The following is a 19,816-nucleotide window of genomic DNA, read 5'->3' as shown; positions in this document are numbered from 1 at the left end:
GCTTTTCACTCTTGCAGAGTTTTATCTCTCATTATTTAAGAAAAAGGGCTTTGGCTTTGTTAACTTTGCTTTATTTGTTAGTTTTCAAATTTATTAATTTCTAATTATTCTTCATCTTATTTTATTATTTCTATACACATAGTTGCTCCCAACCCCACCTTGAGTTGATTATTTTGCTGACTTACCATGAGTGTTTCTTGTTTTCCAAGAAAAAAATTTAAGTTAATAATTTTACTGTAATGTGGTACAAAGATCCCAGCATTGTTATTACTGTTTTCTATTTACACTATGAATTGTTAAGGTGTGTTTTTAAAGTTTGAAATACATGGAGAATTTTGTCACTGTCTTATTATTTATTTTCTTACTGTATTTAATTTTAAAGAACCATGTGCAAAAAATGTAATCTGTAAAATGTTAATATTTCAAATTCATTGAGATTACTTTTATAGTCTAAGCTACCATCAAGTTGTGTATTTTTAAAACACATATTGATCAGTTTTAGTAAAGCACATGTTTCTAGAAAACTGTCAATTTCATCTAGGTTTTCAAACATATAAACATAAAATATGTTTCATGTGTGTTTTACAAATATCTGTGCTCATTTATTAGCTCAGAGTAACCAACTGTATCACTAAGCAATTTGTGTTGATAATTATTTTTTATCACTGATTCTGTGAGATTCTCATCTCCTGTAATGACTATGAAGTTTTAATTAATTATCTGTAATTCTGTCAAATTTTGCTTAACATATTTCTAGATTCTGCTGTTAGGTCCATGAAGGTCTGTAGTGATTATATCTTCTTGATGGATTACTCTATTATGCACTAAAATTTTCCCTCTTTGTCCTTTTTAGTGTTTTTCATATTGAATTTCATTTTTCTGATATTAATATTGCTCTCCAGCTTTTTAAAAATGAGCACCTCAAAGTATGGTCCAGGAGTCCCTGAGGGTTCCTGAGACACTTTCAGAGGCTCTTCGAGAGCGATCTGCTTTCTTAGTAACACTGAGATGTTCTCTGTCTTTTTTATCCTGTCTTGTGAGTAACAGCGGAGTTTTCCGAAGGCTGTGTGGTATGTGATATGACGGCAGCTTGAATGTAGACACGGATATGCGAGTCCAGCTGCCCTCCACGACCCAGACAGTAAAGATGTGCAAAAGTGTAAATTAATGCAACTCTTACAGTAATTTGGTTTTTTGTTTTTGGAAAATGTAGTCATTTTTCAAAAAAAGGGTTTATTATTGTCAGAGTCCCAAACAAATTGGACCCAAAGAGGAATATACCGAGACACATCATGATTAAATTGCTGAAGATTAAAGATAAGGAGAGAATCTTAAAAGCAGCAAGAGAAGAGAGTTACCAACAAAGGAGTTCCCATAAGACTCTCAGCTGATTTCTCAAAAGAAGCCTTACAAGAAAGATGGGGCTGGAAAGAAATATTCAGTCATGAAAAGCAAGGGCCAATACCCAAGATGACTCTACCAGCAAAACTATCATTTAGAATGGGAGGGCAGATAAAGTGCTTCCCAGATAAGGTCAAGTTAAAGGAGTTCATCATCACCAAGCCCTTATTGTGTTAAAGTGACTTATCTAAGAAAAAGAAGATGATCAAAACTATGAACAGTAAAATGACAACAAACTCACAACTATCAACAACTGAATATAAAAAAAACCAAAAACAAACTAAGCAAACAACTAAAAGAACAGAATCACAGAAATGAAGATCACATGGAGGGATATCAGTGGGAAGGAGGAGAGGGGAGAATGGGGGAAAATGTACAGGGAATAAGAGCATAATTGGTAGGCACAATATAGACGGGGCGGGGGGGATGTTAAGAAATGTATAGGAAATGGAGAAGCCAAAGAACTTACTGTATTTTTCAGACTGTAAGATGCACTTTCCTTCCCCAAATTTGGGAGGAAAATGGGGGTGCATCTTATAGTCCTAATGCAGCTTACCTGACTCACTGTGGGGGAAGGGGGCACAGTGGTGGAACAGGGTTTTTTTCCTATTTTCCTCCTCTAAAACCTAGGTATGTCTTATGGTCTGGTGCATCTTACAGTCTGAAAAATACGGTATATGTATGACCCATGGACATGAACTAAGGGGAGGGGAACGCTGGAGGGAATGGGGGTACCAGGAAGAGGGGAATAAAGGGGAGGAAAAAAGAATGGGACAACTGTAATAGCATCATCAATAAAATATACTTTAAAAAAGGTACTTCTTTTAACTTTTCTATTCTAATTTTAATAAGGTTAGTATCAGTGGATATAACCTATCAAAAGCACTTTTGGGTTCTCAGTAATTTTTAAGATTGTAAACAGTTCTGAGAGCAAAGCCATCGAAAACCTCTGCTTTATTTCAAACATCTTTATTTGCAATGTTTCTATATTGTGGCTTCATGGGTTCATAGAAACAGCATGGAGCTATAAAAATTGTTTTAATTCAATCTATCATTTGGTTAATGATGAATAAATTACATGTATTTTGATTGCTGATGCATTTCAGCTTATTTTTCTAGCTTATGCTGTATTTTTCATATACTATTCCTTTACCTCAACATTTTACTCTTTTCCTAGAACCTATAGAATTAACCCCATTTTTCTCTACCAATCTATTTCTAAATAGGTTGTCACTCACACTCTTAATATAGAAGATTAACAACATATTTCTTTTTAAAAATCAGTGCCCTTATTTTTAAGTTAAAAGAAGTATGGAGAATTTTGCACTTTTCTAATTTGCATTTTCAAACTGCCCCCCTTCCTCCCAGCACACCTATTCAGCATTCTTAGATCTTTGCTTTGAGAGGTGGAATTTTTAGCATATAATCATTCTTATATCCGTTTTCAGAAGTCATGATATGTTTTCCAATGACAATTTTTTGCCTGTATGGTACCTGCTGTTAAGATAATAAAATTTTCACCCTTTACACCTTGAGTGGCCTCATATTTTCTATACTAACAAATATACAAAAAAAAACCCTACATGAATTTAGTCTAACAGTTAAGTCTACTATTGAATCAATGTTCACCTGCTATATTCCTATTCAAAACATCCACTCACACTGAACTGGAGTACAGGACACTGCCTAGTCATCTCCCATCATTTACCATCCCTGAGCCTGCATCTGTTCTCTGCTTGTGCCTGAACTCCCTGCTCAGCCTTCATATTTCTATAACCAACTGGAACCACGATCTGCTTCAAATGTTCCTCCTTCCTCAAAGACCTCCCTGAGAAGCCCATATGGAAGCAATTCCCAGGCACTGAATTCTCAAGCATTTTGTATCATTCAAAATGCAGATAGCTTATGCTGCTTTGATTCATAGTTATTTGAGGTTGTATACCATTTTCCCAATTATATTGTAAGTTCTTTGAGGGCACAAATTATTTAACCCATCTTTGAATCTCCCGCATCACTAAGCACAGGATTATTCTGAAACATTATGGAAATTAATAATTTTCAGGAATATCACAGTCAAAACCAACTGGCATAGAATTAAGCTATGACTTTCTGGTGTAGGCAGAGTATTCTTAGCACACAGCAGGCACCCTTGGTTTGGGTACAATGGGAATTGTTCTTCTATGGGCTGAGGAGAGAAGGGTTTCCATTGGAGGGAGGTTTTCTACATCCATGCTCTGCATTTACTTAACAAGCAACAGAAAGCAGTTTTTTTTAAGAGTTTACTTATTTATTTTTAGAAACAGAGGGAGAGAAACATTGATGTGGGAGAGAAGCATCTATTGGTTGCCTCTCCTGTGCACTCTGACTGGGACCAAACCTGCAACCCAGGCTCGTGTCCCGACCAAGAATCAAACTGGTAACCTTGAGCCGTGCAGGATAAGGCCCAACCAATTGAGCACACCGATCAGGGTCAGAAAGAGTTTCCTTAGCCACCACCAGGCCTCCCTCTCTCCTGCCATTGCCGAATCCACTCAGGGCCCTACTATAAAAAGCCAAGGAAATCACTACCTACTAGGTTTCTATTAGTAACATCAGTCTGTGGGCATTGTTTCTAAAGCATTTTAAACATTTTCTAATAATATTACATGCTCTTTTATCAAACCCCACAATGCATGTCAAAAAAGGAAAGAAATTGTAGATTATTGAAACACACAGTGTGCCTACCTTACCCAGAATGACATTTGCTAGCAATGATTTCTTTTATCCCAATTCCCTCCTTTTTCACAAAGACACGTGCTACCATCTAAACTGCAGAATGTGTCTGTAAAATATAACTTATCAACAGTTTCCATAGTCCACTTTTCCAAATATATAAATCATCTGCTCTCTTCAGTTTAGCTCAGCAAAAATTTATCAAGTCCCTGCCATTTTCCAGATACTTTCTAAGGCAATACATATGTGAAGAAGAATTAACCCCCCTCCCTGTTCCCAGGACACTGGAGGCAGAGGAGGAAATAAACAACCAAGTGGAAAACGTCAATACAGTGTGGTGAGGTCTCTACTAAGAGGTTCTATGACACATATTGATTGGTTTTGAGAAAGGCTCCCATGATGAGCTCACCCTTGGCCGAATTTTTGAAGGCAAGTATAAGCACAGCGCATGCTTGTCAGTGACACATTTTGGAAAGAGGTATAAGGTGCTATTCTATGGTCAGCCTTTTAGAAATACTAAAAGGTGAACTACTAAAAGGCTGCAGGGAGTACCAGGAGTTGGTGCTGGCTGGTCAGGTAGCAAACCGATCTTGTACTGCAGGACGATAAGTGGAGAGTGATGTCTACTCTCTCTCCCAAACCGTGCTGCGTGGAAAGACCAGAATCCTGCAGAACTAGCAGATTCTCTTGAATATATATATATATATATATATAGTTCTATAGTCGCATTAATCATCCTTCCAGAAATTCACCTTGAGACTTTCAAAGGCTATGGAAAGTCCTGGAGCCAAGAAGCTGGCTTCATGTTGACCTAGCACTTCCCAAGCTTATTTGGCTTCTAATCACTTTTTCAAAGAATAAGTGTTTACATCCCATGTGACTGAAGTGTTTCACAAAACCTAGCTTGGGCGATAGTGGATGTAAGCAATGGAGCAGCTCCTGGGCTCGTCACTTTACATACACGATCATGAATTTGGACTTTACTTGGCATTCAGTAGGGGACCATCAACATGGTTCCCGCAGGAAAACAGTTTGATCGGAGCCACGACTCAGGAATGTAACGCCACAGTGATGTAAGGATGGATTGGAGGGGAGGCGGGCGGGAGGCTGGAACACCAGTGAGGAGAATTCATTCTTGGAACAGTTCAAAATATAAAACTATAAACATATGTTTTGGAAATGTTTTTAGATTGAATAAATTCTATGCTAATATACCAAAGAAAAATCTTTGAAAATCTGTAACAGATGCCAGCAAGAGTACTATCCACTTTATCATCAATTAGTGTGTCCTAGAGTCCTCCGGGGGCACAATGCATGTAAGGACTGTAACAACCGGAGACCAACTGCAACAGGCTTGCCTTGTCGTCAGCCCAGAGAGAAGAAATGATCAAGATAAAGCGATAAATTTCAGGTGGATTCAATTACTGTAGCCAGTCAGTGCTCAACGATTTACTGAGCACCCACAGGGTGCACAGGACTTCGCTAGGTTCTTGTGAACATTGATAGATTTATTAATAATATAGAGATGTTTCCACCACAATAAGATGTCATTGGCACTGGAGTTTGAATAAAAACAGGGCTCCGTGTGGCCGATCAAAGCTGACTACGTACAGGGGACAGCAGCCACCAGTGAGCAGCCATTGAACCATTGTGCTCAGTGTCCAAAAGAAAAACCAAAAAGTAAAATAAAACAAACAAAAAACAAACCCAGCCCTTTTAAACACTCCATCATTGGAAAGAGTATTAAACTAGATAACTTACAATATGTTTAACATAATATATGTCTATTATTAGGTACAAATCTTGGGATGACTCAGAAAGCCTGGTGCACAAGCAGTTCTAGCACCTCAGAATTGGGCTAATAGATCATAGATCATTCTGATACTCACAGGGTCACTTAGAAAATATGCATCAAACACAAATATGTGTCAAGGCATTGAGGATACAGCAGTGAGCAAAGTTTTCTAAAATCATTGCCCTTTGGAGGCTGAATTCTGTTAATGCAGACAGATCTTAAACAAAGAAATAAGAATAGTTTTTGATATGGATGTGGGCAGAGATTAAAAATACACACATAGATACCGGTGTGATGAATACACTGGAGAGAAATAGTCAGAGTAAAAAAAATAGGGGCTTTCCAAAAAGTTGGGAGAACTTGAGAAAAAAAAAATTTCAGGCAGAAGAAATAGCAGGTGCCAAGGGCCTGAGGCAAGACATCCATCTGTGGCTAGACTAGAATGAAAAAGAGAAAGGGCAGTAGAAATTAGGTGAGAAATAACAAGATGTGGATAATTTAGGGGCAATGCAATGAGTGTGACAGACCCAGTGGAGGGTTTTGAGCAGAATCTGACATGTTTTAAACGATCTCTGTGGCTGCTGTATTAGCAAAAGACTGGAGAGTGGGCTGGCAGGCAGAAGTTGGCAAACCTGTCAGGCTTTCCCAGGAACGCAAGTGAGAAAGGGTGGAGGCTTGGATGTAGGAGGTAACCGTGAAAAAGTGGCCCAGTTTAGGATACATGTTGATGGCGATGCAGTTTGCCGGCAGAGAAGCCAGGGATGACTTAGTCTTTGGCTTGAGCAACTGGACAAATACAATTGCCACCTAATGAGTTGAGGAAGGCTGTAGGTGGAAGTAGGTTTTGGGATGAAAAATGAGAATTCAGTTTTGGGCACGTTGAGTATGAAATGTTTATTCAGCATCCCACTGGAGACTTCGAGTAGGCAGCTGCATATGAGCTTAGAGATCAGAGGAGGGTCCAAGGCTGAGACAGAAAATTAGGAATGGATAATGTCAGTGAGAGACAGCACAGATAAAGACAGGATCTAGGGCTGAGCCCTGGGACACACCAATATTTGTAAGTCAGGGAAACAGGGAGAAGCCAATAAGGCAGACAGAGAAAAAACCGCCAATTAAGTAAGAAAACCAGGAGAGTATGATATCCAGAAAGCCAAGTAAAGAAATTATTTAAAGAGAGATGAAATTTTCATTTTGTGTCAAAAGCTGCTTGCAGATCAAGGTAAATAGAACTGAGTATTGACTACTGCATTTAGAAACACCGAGAAAACTAACGACTTTCACAGAGTTTTAGGGGAGAGCTACAGACAAGTCCAATGAAGTGGGTTGAATAAAGAAATTGGAGGCAAATCTAAATAACTCCTTCAAGGGGCTTTCCTGTGCAAAGAAGAAAAATGAGACAAATGAGCTTTCAAGGTGTGAACCTCAAGAGAGAAACAGGAGAAATTACTCAATGAGACAGGTTACACTATATTCTATATCAATGAATCCAGTACAGAGGGGAAAAAGTGATTGCATAAGAGAGAGAGAATTTCCAGAGCTATACCTTTAAGTAGGCTATAAAAATAGCATTCAGCACAAATAAAGAGGTTGGACTTTCTAGGAGTAAGGACTGTTCATATTTCCTAGTATGAAAAAAAGGCACCCAGCTGTAGACATATAGACAGATGTATGTGGGGGGAGAGCTCTCTTCTCATTTCTTCTATACTACACATATGAAATAAGAAGTAAGATCATCAACTGAAAGTGAGGGCAGGGGAATAGGGGAAGACACAGTCATTGGAAAAGAGATTGTGCTGAAGACATCGTTTGGAGATTTGAGTAGAGAAGGGTGATCACCTAAAGGGGCAGAAAAAATCCACAATTGTAAAGCAGCTCTGAGGTCCTACTTGAGACTAATGGTCTTTAAGGTAAAGCCACCAGCATGATTTTGCATTTTCCTTCAGTCAGGTTGAGCTGTGTGATGGCTTAAAAGGAGCAGATGAAGAGTTTAAGTTAGCCAGTGATGAGCTTTTGGAAGGTTAGTACAGTATAAGAAAGTAAGACAAAACACAAAGACACTGAGGACAGATTCGAGGGAGTGCTTACTGATGAACCATGGGATATAGGACAGGTAAGAATGGACACCAAGAAGTGATGTGAGTAATGAAAAAGATGGTTGGGGAATCAAATGGATTGTAGTCCCAGTAGGATCAAAAATTCATTAAAATTTGAGTACCAGAGCGAGTAAAATTGCAAAGTAGTGGATGATAAGGATGAGTAGGAGGATCAAAACTGATATGAGGGTGAATTAGCATCGTTCAATAAGCCAGTCAGTGAAAGACAAGTACCATATGTTCTCATCTCTAAGAGGAATCTAGTGAGCAAAATAAACTAGTGAACAAAATGGAACCACAGGCATGGAAACATGGAGCAGACTGACAGTGACCAGAGGGGATGCAGGAGGGGGACAATGGTGGAAAGAAGGGGAGGGGACTAGACAAATACCATGTATGAATGACCCAGGGACATGGACGGCAGTGTGGGAACTGACTGTGGGAGCCAGGGGTGGGATGGGTGGAGGAGAACAAAGGGGGGGAAATGGGACAATTGCAATAGAATAACAATAAAAAATATTTAATAAAAAATAATGGAAGGATATCAGGGCTTTAAGACATTGGTGAGAAGGGAGGAGAATATGATTAGAAGAGAGAAGGCCAAAGAGTTGAAGAGCCAGGGTATTTAAAGAACATGATGCATGCATGGATTGGAAATTACATAGACTTTTTCCCAGGAGTTGAAAATAGAAGGTAATTAATACTGAGAAGCTTTGGAAGAAAAGAAAGAGGTTGATGGAGTAGGACAATAGGAATTTCAAGGTGAGAATATTTGACGTTAATCATAATTATAGATATCCAGTGAGTTGTAGAACAGCTTTGAACAAATTTTAACGTATATGTGGATCGCTCAGGATTGTTATTAAAAATCCAGATAATGATTTAGTTGGTCCGGAGTAAGAGCTAAGATTCTGCAACTATAGTGCAGAAAGTGGAGTAAGTGAGAGAGAGCGAGAATAAGAGATCAAGAAAGAGAAAGAGAGAGAGTTTGGATCAAGATTTCAATTTAGAGAGAACTAAATAGTGTTCAAGAGAACTCAACTTCCTGTTTCCTTCCTTTACGGGTTTCCTTCCTCCTCAAGTGCATGGGAACCAGTTAGACTCTCATTCAAATGTGAGCAGAGGAAAAGGAAGTATACAAAGAATGAAAACTCCGCTATGAGACAGTTTCTAGTGACGCCTTGTAAATATAACTAGATATTTTGAGTATATGTCACAGTGCTCTGCACACTAATATTTCACTTCGGGAAGAAAGCCAGAAAGGAAAAGTGTAATCTCCTTCCCAGAAGGAGTTACTGATGCTCTTTGCTTGCATTTTAAAGAGAGTCCCTGATAAAAAGCCTCATTTCCTTTCATTCATTTGTTTAAAGAAAAGAGACCTCAAGGAAATGGGATTGTGGGCAGATGTGGTTTGTGATGATTAAGAAGAAATGATTCTGATACAAATTAAAATCTATTTTCTAAAGGATCAGTGCATAGCACAGGTATTCAAAATAAATACGTAAGTTATTCTATCTGCTAAAGTTTTGGAGCAGGCCACTCCACCAGGCTTTAACTGAGGCAGGAAGGGGATCCTATTAACCTGGGACATGCTTCTGTTATGGTCAATAAAAGCCACAGATTTGGACCCCAGCTAACTCTCTCTAGCTGCCTCTGCTGCCAGCCAGGAGAAAAAGGATCAGAGAAAAATAGGGTTAAATCTTAATGAAAAATTGCAGGTCTTAGAGATTATGAATTGGATTGATGAGTTTTTCTTTCCTGAAGGACAACATGCAGATTAAAGAGCTTTTAACGGTTCTTGATGCAATCAAAAGGTTATGGTCCTCTGCTAAAAACTCAGTTTTAGCCACAGTTTACGTAAGTTGCTCGCATTACTCACTCAGTAATGATGTACTTGGCCCCACTGTTTGTGGTCTGGTTCTCATTTGTTTGGTATTACATTCCAAGACTGCAATGACTCAGAAATGTTCCTTATTTTTTACAGTAAGGAGAAATCGCATGCTTTGCCTGAAACAGCTTGTTTAATCACTTGTCTGTGGTCTTCCCACAATCTATGCAAACAGGTGTATGTAAGTGAGGACTTCTACATCCTGAGTTAGAAGGACCAATATATCTAACCAGAAGACTTCGGAAGTTAGCTTCCTACACTCCCACGACATTAATGGTGTGAACCCTGAGGACTAAAACGGGCTCCTGACGGCTTATGGGGCTCAAATTCTAAAAAAAGCAGAGCACTGGCTGAGTGGCTCCGTTAGTTGGAACGTCATCCTGTACACCAAAACGTTGTAGATCTGATTCCCGGTCAGGGCACATACCTAGGTTGTGGGTTCGATCCCCGCTTGGGGCATGTATGGCAGGCCACCAATGGCTGTTTCTCTCTCACATCAGTCTCTCTCTCTCATTCTCTCTCTCCCTTCCTCTTTCTCAAAAATCAATAAAAACCAATGAAGATATCCTCGGGTAAGGATTTAAAAAAATAAAATTAAAATAAATTTTAAAAAGCAGAGCCTAGCAGCCGTTTCTGCACAGGGGCCTCTCACACAAACTGCACTCACAGGGAAACCTGCACTGAACTATTGGGTGGGCCAAAAAGTCTGTTACAACTTTTTCCGTAAAATAAAAGACACATTTTTTCATTTTCACCAATAATTTTATTAATTTGGATATTTTGAGTAATTTCAGCTATCTCCTGCTATTGGCTTCTAGTGGGTAGAGGCCGGGGGTTCTGCTAACCATCTTCCAATGCATGAGACAGCCCCACAGCAGAGAATTACTGGCTAAAATGTCAATAGTACCAAGAAACATTGCAAACCCCTTTTGACAAGTTTACTCAGACACAGCACCTTCTCCATATACAAAACTTTTTTTGTGTTTCAGTTGTGTTTTTACCTTTCTTGAAATAATAAAGCGTATTACACCAAAAATGTTGCATATTTTCTTCCATCTTCAATATTAAAATAGCTGCACAAAAATGTACCAATTTTGATAAGTACTTTTTAAACGCACGCTGATATAACAGCTGTTACAATATGATCTAACAAAATTGTTTCAAATGAAGTTAAAGACAACTAAGCGCTACTAGAGCCATCATATGGAAAAAGCATGACATACTTTTTGGCCAACCCAATACGTGCCTGTGTACTGAACTACCTGAAGGTAGTTTCTACCATCTGAGCCAGCCTTTCTAAAGGAGTTTCTGGAGTCCTACTTCAACCAATAGGACTGAGGCTTGCTCTGTCCGCTGGGAGCTGTGTAGCTCTGACCCATCAGACCATCTTCATTCTGACCAATCAGGACAGTGCCTGGAAGACCAGTCAAACTGCATGTGTTTGGCACCCTCATTTGCATAAGGATGAATCAATGAGGAACCAGAGGCAGGACTTTTGGTCCATGTAAGCCAGCTCCCCTATAGCTCAGACAGCACACTGAGGACTGTCCCCTGGGCTAGAGCTGAAGCACCAAAGATGTCTTGCCAGAGCAGAGCTGCCTTACTGAAGAGGGTCGTGGCCCCCAGGCAGCAGCACAGCAGTGCCATTTTCACACATCACAGTAGAACTGTTCCGTAGCCATGCTGTTCTCACAGTCATGCTGTGTCACTGTTTGCACTGAATAAAATTCTCTTCTTCACCACACCCCAAACCGGGGTTTCCTCTGGGCACTGAGCTGGGGCCAATGACAATCAGATGACAACAGAAAATTTAAACCCTTTGCAACACTACACAATGTTTATTTACCCTTATCAGAGAATAGCTGCAGAGTAGCAAGTATGCTTTTCAGAATATAGGAAAACATTCCAAGATAAACAATCATCAAATATTTATGAAATCTTTGTCTAGCGTGTGTGAGGGAATGCAAAAGTTGTTCTCAAATCTATTTGAAGTGATGTAATATGAAGAGGTGTGAGATTTTTGTGCTATGCTGACATGAAAGATAAAAGTAGGGGAAATAGGTAAAAAATATTTTTTTTCTATGGGCTATGAAGCTTTGGTGCTCTCAGAAAATAGACTGACTGTCTTTGAATCTTCAGACCCCTGAGCACATCTAAGCAGAAACAGGGTGAAGAGTAGAGACAGAGATGAGGAATTAGTCTCAAATATGTTTCCTGCAAACCCAGCTGTGTTGGATTCTAGCAGGAGTTAATAGGTATTCATGAAATGCAGAACAGAAACGCAGTCTCTTGAGATTTAAATTTGCTCTTTGTTTACCCACCATAACCTCGTGGGTTGCCTGATTTCTTCTCCTTCTCCCCTAGTAATTTACAGCTGCCTCCCCCCACCAACCCAGCCACAGGATGTGAGCTCCACCAGAAAAAAATAAGGGGGGACATCTTTAGCTCAAGGTATTCTCTTTCAAAGAAACATGTTAAATGAGTACTTCCTTATAACATGCCAAACATAAGTAAGGATAAATATCAAGGAACTTATAGCAGAATTCATTCATTATTTAAAAGAACTATCACTCTATAGGGTCCTAAGGAAGTAAAACACAGGATTTTAGCATTTTGATCACAGAAGGAAATTTGGAGAGAAAAAAGTATTAAAAACATGAGAGTGGCAAGAGATACCCGGGGTGACAGACTTCACCTGAGATTTGTTCTCCCCCATCCCCCAGCCCCAAGCATGGCTCTGCCAAGGATGCTCAGAAAGTACCTGAGAAAAACTTGGGGGAAGTGAGTTTCTAGTCCAAGTAAGCCAATTAGAAATCAAAGCAAAGGAATCCAGTGCCATTCTCTTAGTTACTGGAAATTTCTTTAATTTAAAGAGGGCTGTTCTAAATCTGAAAAGAATACCTTGAAAAACTTTATTTTTATATTCAATGTTCACATCAAGTAAGCTATCTGATATAATACAAGATTTCTTGCTCACTCGGCTCACTCAGAGTTAAATTTTTAAGAAGTTTGAGTTACAAAGGAAAAGTGAAAAAGTAGCAGTAATTTATTGGACAAAAGCAGTATTTTCTATCTCTGAGGTGTAACCCCTGCAGCATAATCTCCAGGTGCATCATAGTCTGGGTTATTTTGTACATTGTAGCTGAGAGATTCTTTCTCATATTTCTGGGGTGCCAGAATTTTGAGCTATGGCCTCTTTCCCTGATGTAGAAGAGAAAATATCCGCAACACACACCCCCCAAAGAAAATCATTTAGATAAGACAAAGGATATCAATCAGTATTGCCTTTATTCACCACCTCAGGTTCCCAGACTTGCCACACTGTCCTTGAATTAGATAATGAACTTTTAAGGATTTCTGATTTAATTTCTCTAAGGCTCAGTCAACTCTTCTATAAACGAAGGCTACATATTACGTAATCCAAAAATTGCATCCAGCCCAACATTTTATGATTCCATTCCCACGAGTCCAATTGTTACAATCCTATTATCTTCTAGGCATCAAAAAACCAACATTTGATTATTTTTTTCTCCCCCACCCTGTAAATCAGCAATGTTCCAGGTGGTCCACAACCCTCTTCTGAAAGAACAGACATGATGATATATTCCAGTTTGGGGCCATGTTCAGCCATCTGTGGGTTCTTGAAGATCCGTGTGTGTGTGTGTGTGTGTGTGTGTAACTCAGCTGAGACTGTGTTCAAGTCCGTATGTTCTTTATTGTGAAAGTTATCAAGACCTATGCATTTAACTCATCCAGTTGTAGGAGGTCATTTTTGCCTGTCTCCACACTGGTGCGTCTCTGCCTCCCACCGCATCACCAGCAGCTCCAAGGATGAGATCATGCTGACATCTGCGAGGAGAGAAGGAAGTACAAATACCCTTCCTGTCACCATCATTTTTTTAAGTGCTTTCCATTTCTTTTGATAAAGGGATAGTACATGTCTGCCTTCTACCACTTAATGCTTTTAAGCAGTTTTTTTATGTCTGGACAGCTGCATCTATATCTTGCCCCTACAGCACTGGCTTATCAACCATAGCACAACCAAATTCTAAACATCATTGGACCTGGAATGAGGCCTCTCAGTTTTTGCTGGACAATCTTTGGAAGGTATTCAGAGTCTCTGCACTTCAGTTTCCCTGTCTGGAATGGGATTATGCCACTCGTTCAGTACTGAATCTTAAGACCTCTTCATCTTCATTAAAGACCTTTTAATGCTCCTCATCTTTACACTGACCCTGTAGTGTTTCCAATTATGCTTGATGGGCACACAGACACATTAACTATATGAGTAAATAAAGTTGTAATTACAGAATTTTAGAGTCAGATGATTTCACAACAACTGTACAATCCAACTCTTATATTTTATGGATAAAATCACAAGATCCAGAGAAAATAAGTGACTTCATACATGAATAGTGACATAGTTGGAACCGGGAACTAGGTCTCAACCTCCAGTGTCTCTTAAGTTCTGGTGTCAATGCTACTGTCTTTATAGCCCTTCAGAGTCTTGGTCTCTTGCTTCCTGTATTCTATCTGGGGGCAGAGAATTAAGAACTATCCTTTTATCCAGCATCGTTGTTAATTCCCATCTCCACCACCTCCTAATTGGGGGACTTGGAGGTTAGGGGAGAGGGTACATTGTGAAACATAAACCCGGAAGATGGGACAGGAGAAAGAAGTGTGCTACATCAAGGTTCTGGACATCACAGGTAAATGGAAGGTAGAGCCGATTTCCTCTAAGTTTCTACACAGCACCTAGTATCTAAAAGCCTTTAGACTGCATTAGAGAGAGCTCATAATATAGACCCTTAACAGAACAGAAAGAGCCTTTACTTCAAGGAAGGCCACGTGGGGAGAGTTCTATTACTGAGGGAACAGTCTTGCAGACTTGGAACACAAATTTCTACAACAACTTCTCAACACCAGGGATTGAGCTAAGTGTTGGGAATATAAAGAGAAAGAAGCACAGACCCAAGTCTCAGGGCATCACTGTCTAGTGAGGCGGGCAGATGAGTCCATGATGACAATGCAGAATGCTGCATTCTGCAGGATGTAAAGGGTGTAGATATTAAAAAAATAAAATAAAATAGAGGGTAACACTTGACCTGTGTCTTCTAAGATGAGGAGAAGTTGGAGAAACGACCGTTCCAGGAAGAGGGGGAAGCACTTGGGAGAACAATAACCAGCAGGAAGTATTGGTGGAGTAGAAAATGAGGAAACGCAGTTTTCTTTTAAATGTCCAGTGTTACTAACCCCAGCCACCCCAAGACCAGCACGTGTGCTTAGATTTAAATAAAGTAGGCAGGCAGCCACAGTACACTGACACCCAACACACCAAACATGCACACTGGGAGTCCACCCCCAGGGTCAGGCGCTACGTCCATTCATAAGCACAGCCTCCCAACGCTGTCTGCTTAGGAGGCCATAATGGGTCATCAATAAATTTCAATGTATTAGCTGTCACGGGCAAGCCTGCTTTCAGGCGTTCAAGAATAAAACCCAGGACAGAAAGTCTGATGAGGAGTGGGTTCGGGAGGGGCTGGTCCCTGCTGGAGGTCCCAAGACAGAGCTGTTTGGGATTCACAGCAAGGATTTTGAGCAGCCAGAGTCAAGACTGAGCTCCGCAGAGGAAACGGCTGGGGGAGAGGAGCTTGGCGAGGGAGAGAGGCAGGAGGAAAGGGGAAGTAGGGGCGCTGCTGGGGGAGAGGGGTGGCACGCCCCCACGTTCTTCAGCCTCGTGTCCGCGTTGTCGACCTGTGTGGCTGAGCAGAGAAAGGTCACACCAGCGCCGACACTGGTGACAAGGGCCCACACCAAGCTCTGATTTTAGGTGTGCAGACACCTGAGGAGAGATCAACAGGCAGACAGGAATGGTGATGACCCTGTTAGAAATCTAGGTAAGATCATGCAGGGCCGGACCCCACGCCCACCTTGCCTTCCTTGGAGGCCATTAGTTCGAACCAAGCTTGCCGCGGGACACACCACAGGACCCAAATCCCTCCGTCTATGAAGAAATCTGCTACATGGAACCTCATCTGCTAAAATGAACTTCAACAACTCCTTGGTTTCTTTCTTTTTTTAAGAGCCATTAAACTGTGAAGAATGCCGTAGGTTGGCCAACCTGTAGTTTTGCCAACAAAGACATTTCACTGAAGAATCACCTCTGCTCTGCTGCAGAGGAAAGGCTGGGAGGCCCAGGGGCAGTCGTCCAGAGGCACCTGCCGCCTTCCCATGAAATTGGAGGGCACAACTGGCCTCTAGAGAGGTCAGGGTCAGGCTCCGGGTGGGCAGCATCGCTGGCCCGAGGCAAACAGAATTGTTCTTTTCCCACATCCAAGTGTTCTGCCAGTTGAAAATGCTCCAATTGGTTATTGGATTCAGGTGTGCCCGCACTGACCACCTTCCACCCTCCTAACTCCCCTCTTCCCTGAGGGTGTGTGGTAATTTCTGAAGCTTCTGGCATCAACAACTTTTTCTTTCTGAGAAGTACTTGTAAACTCCCTGCATGATTCTGGTTTGTTAGTAGGTGGCCTGGCCGGCCAAGAAGGAGCTCAGAGTGTTGGATTCTCCCCACGGTTGACCCAGGTCCCCGCTAGGCATTACAGCACCCCACGGGAACTGGAATGTTCACGCAGGGCTGACAGGCCCGTGAGTGGCAAAGCTGCACCCAGACACCTCATGTGTGGCCAAAAGGGAGCACAGCATAGCGATCAGATGCCTTCTTTAAAACTGGGTTTACAATTCACTGAGGAGATGAAAAGAAAAAAAGAAACAGGTGAAGACTTGGGGCCAAGGGAACCGTGGTTCCAAATATTTCACAACTCGGGAGGTAGCAGAGAACTCAGAAAACAATATGCAATTGCTTTTTCTAGCCTTCTTCATCTGTGTTGTCTAAACTGCGGAAGGCCATGCCTATTCAGAAAACATTTGCTGGATCTTCTGAGCTGGAACCTGGCCCTAAAGAGGGGTAGCAAATGAAAGCCGGAGAAAGAAAATTACAAATGCATGACATCGTCAGGAGCTGGAAAAGCCTCCGATTATTTACTCGACCACACAATAAAAGTCACAGGAGTTGTGTGTCCTTAAACAACCTTCTGCTGGCGGCCATCGAGAAATGCCTGTTTGGCTGCTAGATGCACTAAAGATTAGATAAGACAGTGAACAGCCCCTGGTGGGACACTCCAGTCCTTCCGCTGCCAAAGCGAAATCCCAGAGAGAGCAACAGTGAGAAGGATTCAAGAGGATCTGTAAGCGCTTCTGAGAAGCAGAGATATGATTTAAAAACCCAAACATGGGAAGAGAGGTGCCTGTGGAGATCAGTTTCTGGGGGAAGGATGTGGAAGGAAGGACCGTAGCCTATGGCTTGTCATCAAGTTGCCGTTCTAGCCTCTTCTCTCCTATCCCTGTTCAGATTGGCTCGCTGATCCCACTCATGAACTACACAAATCAGAATGTGACTCTGGCAGTCCCAGCAAAGCCACAGGGTGGGATGGGGGTGAGTGGCAATTATCCCATTATTAAGCTACAAGGAAATCCATCTAACTTGCCTGTGTCACAGTTCCCTCGTCTATGAAAATGAGTCATATGGACTAAGCTCCTTTCCAATTCTGGAAATAAACCACCTTCTGACCTGGAACCTGGCTGGAGCAGTTTGGGTACCAGTAAATAGCCACATGCTAATGGGCATCATGGTAGCCAGGTTTGGACTAGTAAAGTCTGCTCTCCCTTATGAGAAGACCACAATGAAAGGAACCTGTCCATCACCAAGTAAATTTACTCTGCCCTACAAACCCACCAACTGTGGGAAGAACAACGCACATAAATGTTTTCAGACCACAGAGAGTGTAACACAGTTTAAAAGTCGGGAATGTTTGCTGTGAGACGCAGCGAAGGCACTGAGGAGGCAGGGATGCTCATCCACGTTGGAAGAGGATTATTTGCTTTATTGGGAGATCCCCAGTTGCTCCTTTTAAATGCTTAGCTGCTCTGATTTGGTTAAACCTAATCTAGTTTACATACTTAGATATGCATATATTTTTATTCAAACACTGTCTTGTTTATTCAAGATACAATTATTGAGGAATAGCATCTGGCAAAAGTGCTGCTAGATACTGGTCACACAAAGAGGAAAAGGCTGGTTTGTTCCTACGTTCGCACAGTTTACATTCTATGTGGCAAACTGACAAACACCAGTAATGATATTCTGAAGTGAGAAACGGTAATGAGGACAAGTAAGAGCAAAGTGCTTTGGAAGACCAGGGAAATCGGAGTTGGTAGCCGTGCCTTTGTGAGGATGGCAGACACCCTGAGGCTTCACAGAAGAGGTCGTTGAGTTCAGGTCTGACCTTCTGCAGAGGAAAGGTTTTCATGGGGTCGAGAGCACAGGGGTGTTGGGAAAGGGTCTGAGACAGGGGAACGGCATGTGCGAAGGCGTGGGGAAGGGGGTGTTTATCAGAGCTGCTGTTCCCACCTGAGTACACCACACCCCGGGAATGGCCATGGAGGGAGGGAGAGGTGACGATGAGAAGTGAAGCAAGCTACAGAAATGACCCCTGGAAGCCTAGTCTTCCGTGTCTCGGCATTATGCACAGTGACCGAGACCTGGAAACAACCCAAGTGCCCTGGATAGGTGATTCGATACAGACAATGTGGTGCATATATACGAGGGAATAAGGACCACTCCGCCGTGAGTAAGGATGAAATACTGCCATTTGTGACGGCATCGCTAGATCTTGAGAATATCATGCAAAGCTAAATAAGTCAGCTGGAAAAAGTCAAAAATGACACAATTCCACTCACGTGTGGCATATAACACTGAAAGCTACAAATGAACAAACAGACAAACGATCACTTGTAGACACAGACAACAGCACGGCGGTGACCAGAGGGGCAGGGGAGTGAAGGGAAAAGGGGGTCAAACAGATGTTGAAGGAAGGAGATGTGACTTTGGGGGGTGGGCACACAGTGCGATGTACAGAGGATGTGGCATAGAACTGTACACTTGAGACCTATGTGATCTTGTTAACCAATGTCACCTCAATTCAGTTTCATTTGAAAAATTAAGTTACATTTAAAGAGTACAGCGGACTTTGTCTTAGATACTGCTAAAGATGTTCCATGTTACCCAGAGGCAGTCAGGAGCTAGCAAAACGGACACCATTCATCTACAATGGAATTGTCCACGTAAAAAAAAAAGAAGAAAGTCCCCTAGAATTTAGGTGTCCAATTATTGTAAGTTTTACATAATGACAAGGAAGACTGCATGGGCCACAACACTAAATGGATTTGATTATGATAATTCACCTGGATCACAGCTGCAGTTTGGCGCCACCTGGTGGCCACCATCCATTGGGTTTAAAATACCCACGGGGAAGATCCGGTTTCTGTGGAGGCAGGGACTTCGAGGACTTGGTCAGTGATTCCAGTGTGACAATGGCCACTGCTTCCTTGACTCACTTTCCTGGGGCAGGAGCATACTAGGAACGTGGTTTCTTGCAATACCTGCCCTGTCTTCTCTTCACCGTTCTTGTCTCTTCTTTCCTACCCCAGAGTATATTTACTTTGTCCTTACAAACCAACTAATTCTAGGAAGAGCAACACACACATATATTTTCAGGCCACTGATAGTGTAACACAATATAACACGCAGGAATACTTTCTGTAGGACACAGCAAAGGCACTAAAGACTCAGGGTTTGGGGGTATTTACCAGTGCCTTTGTGTTATAGGATTCACTGGTCTTGAAATTTATATAACAATGTTGCAATTTTTCAGTGGAAGAGGCAAGAGTAGGGAGAAGTGCCTAAGGACGTCTTGCTCATTACACTGAGCAGGATCTGCACTAATTGGTTTGAGAAGTGTTTTTTTGAAACATATGAAATGGCAAAAGTCTCCAATACCTATACAAAGTCACACAATTGTGGAG

Source organism: Desmodus rotundus, chromosome 1, assembly GCF_022682495.2.
Source record: "Desmodus rotundus isolate HL8 chromosome 1, HLdesRot8A.1, whole genome shotgun sequence".
Classification (NCBI taxonomy): Eukaryota; Metazoa; Chordata; class Mammalia; order Chiroptera; family Phyllostomidae; genus Desmodus; species Desmodus rotundus.
Note: the sequence above shows the minus strand (reverse complement) of the source record.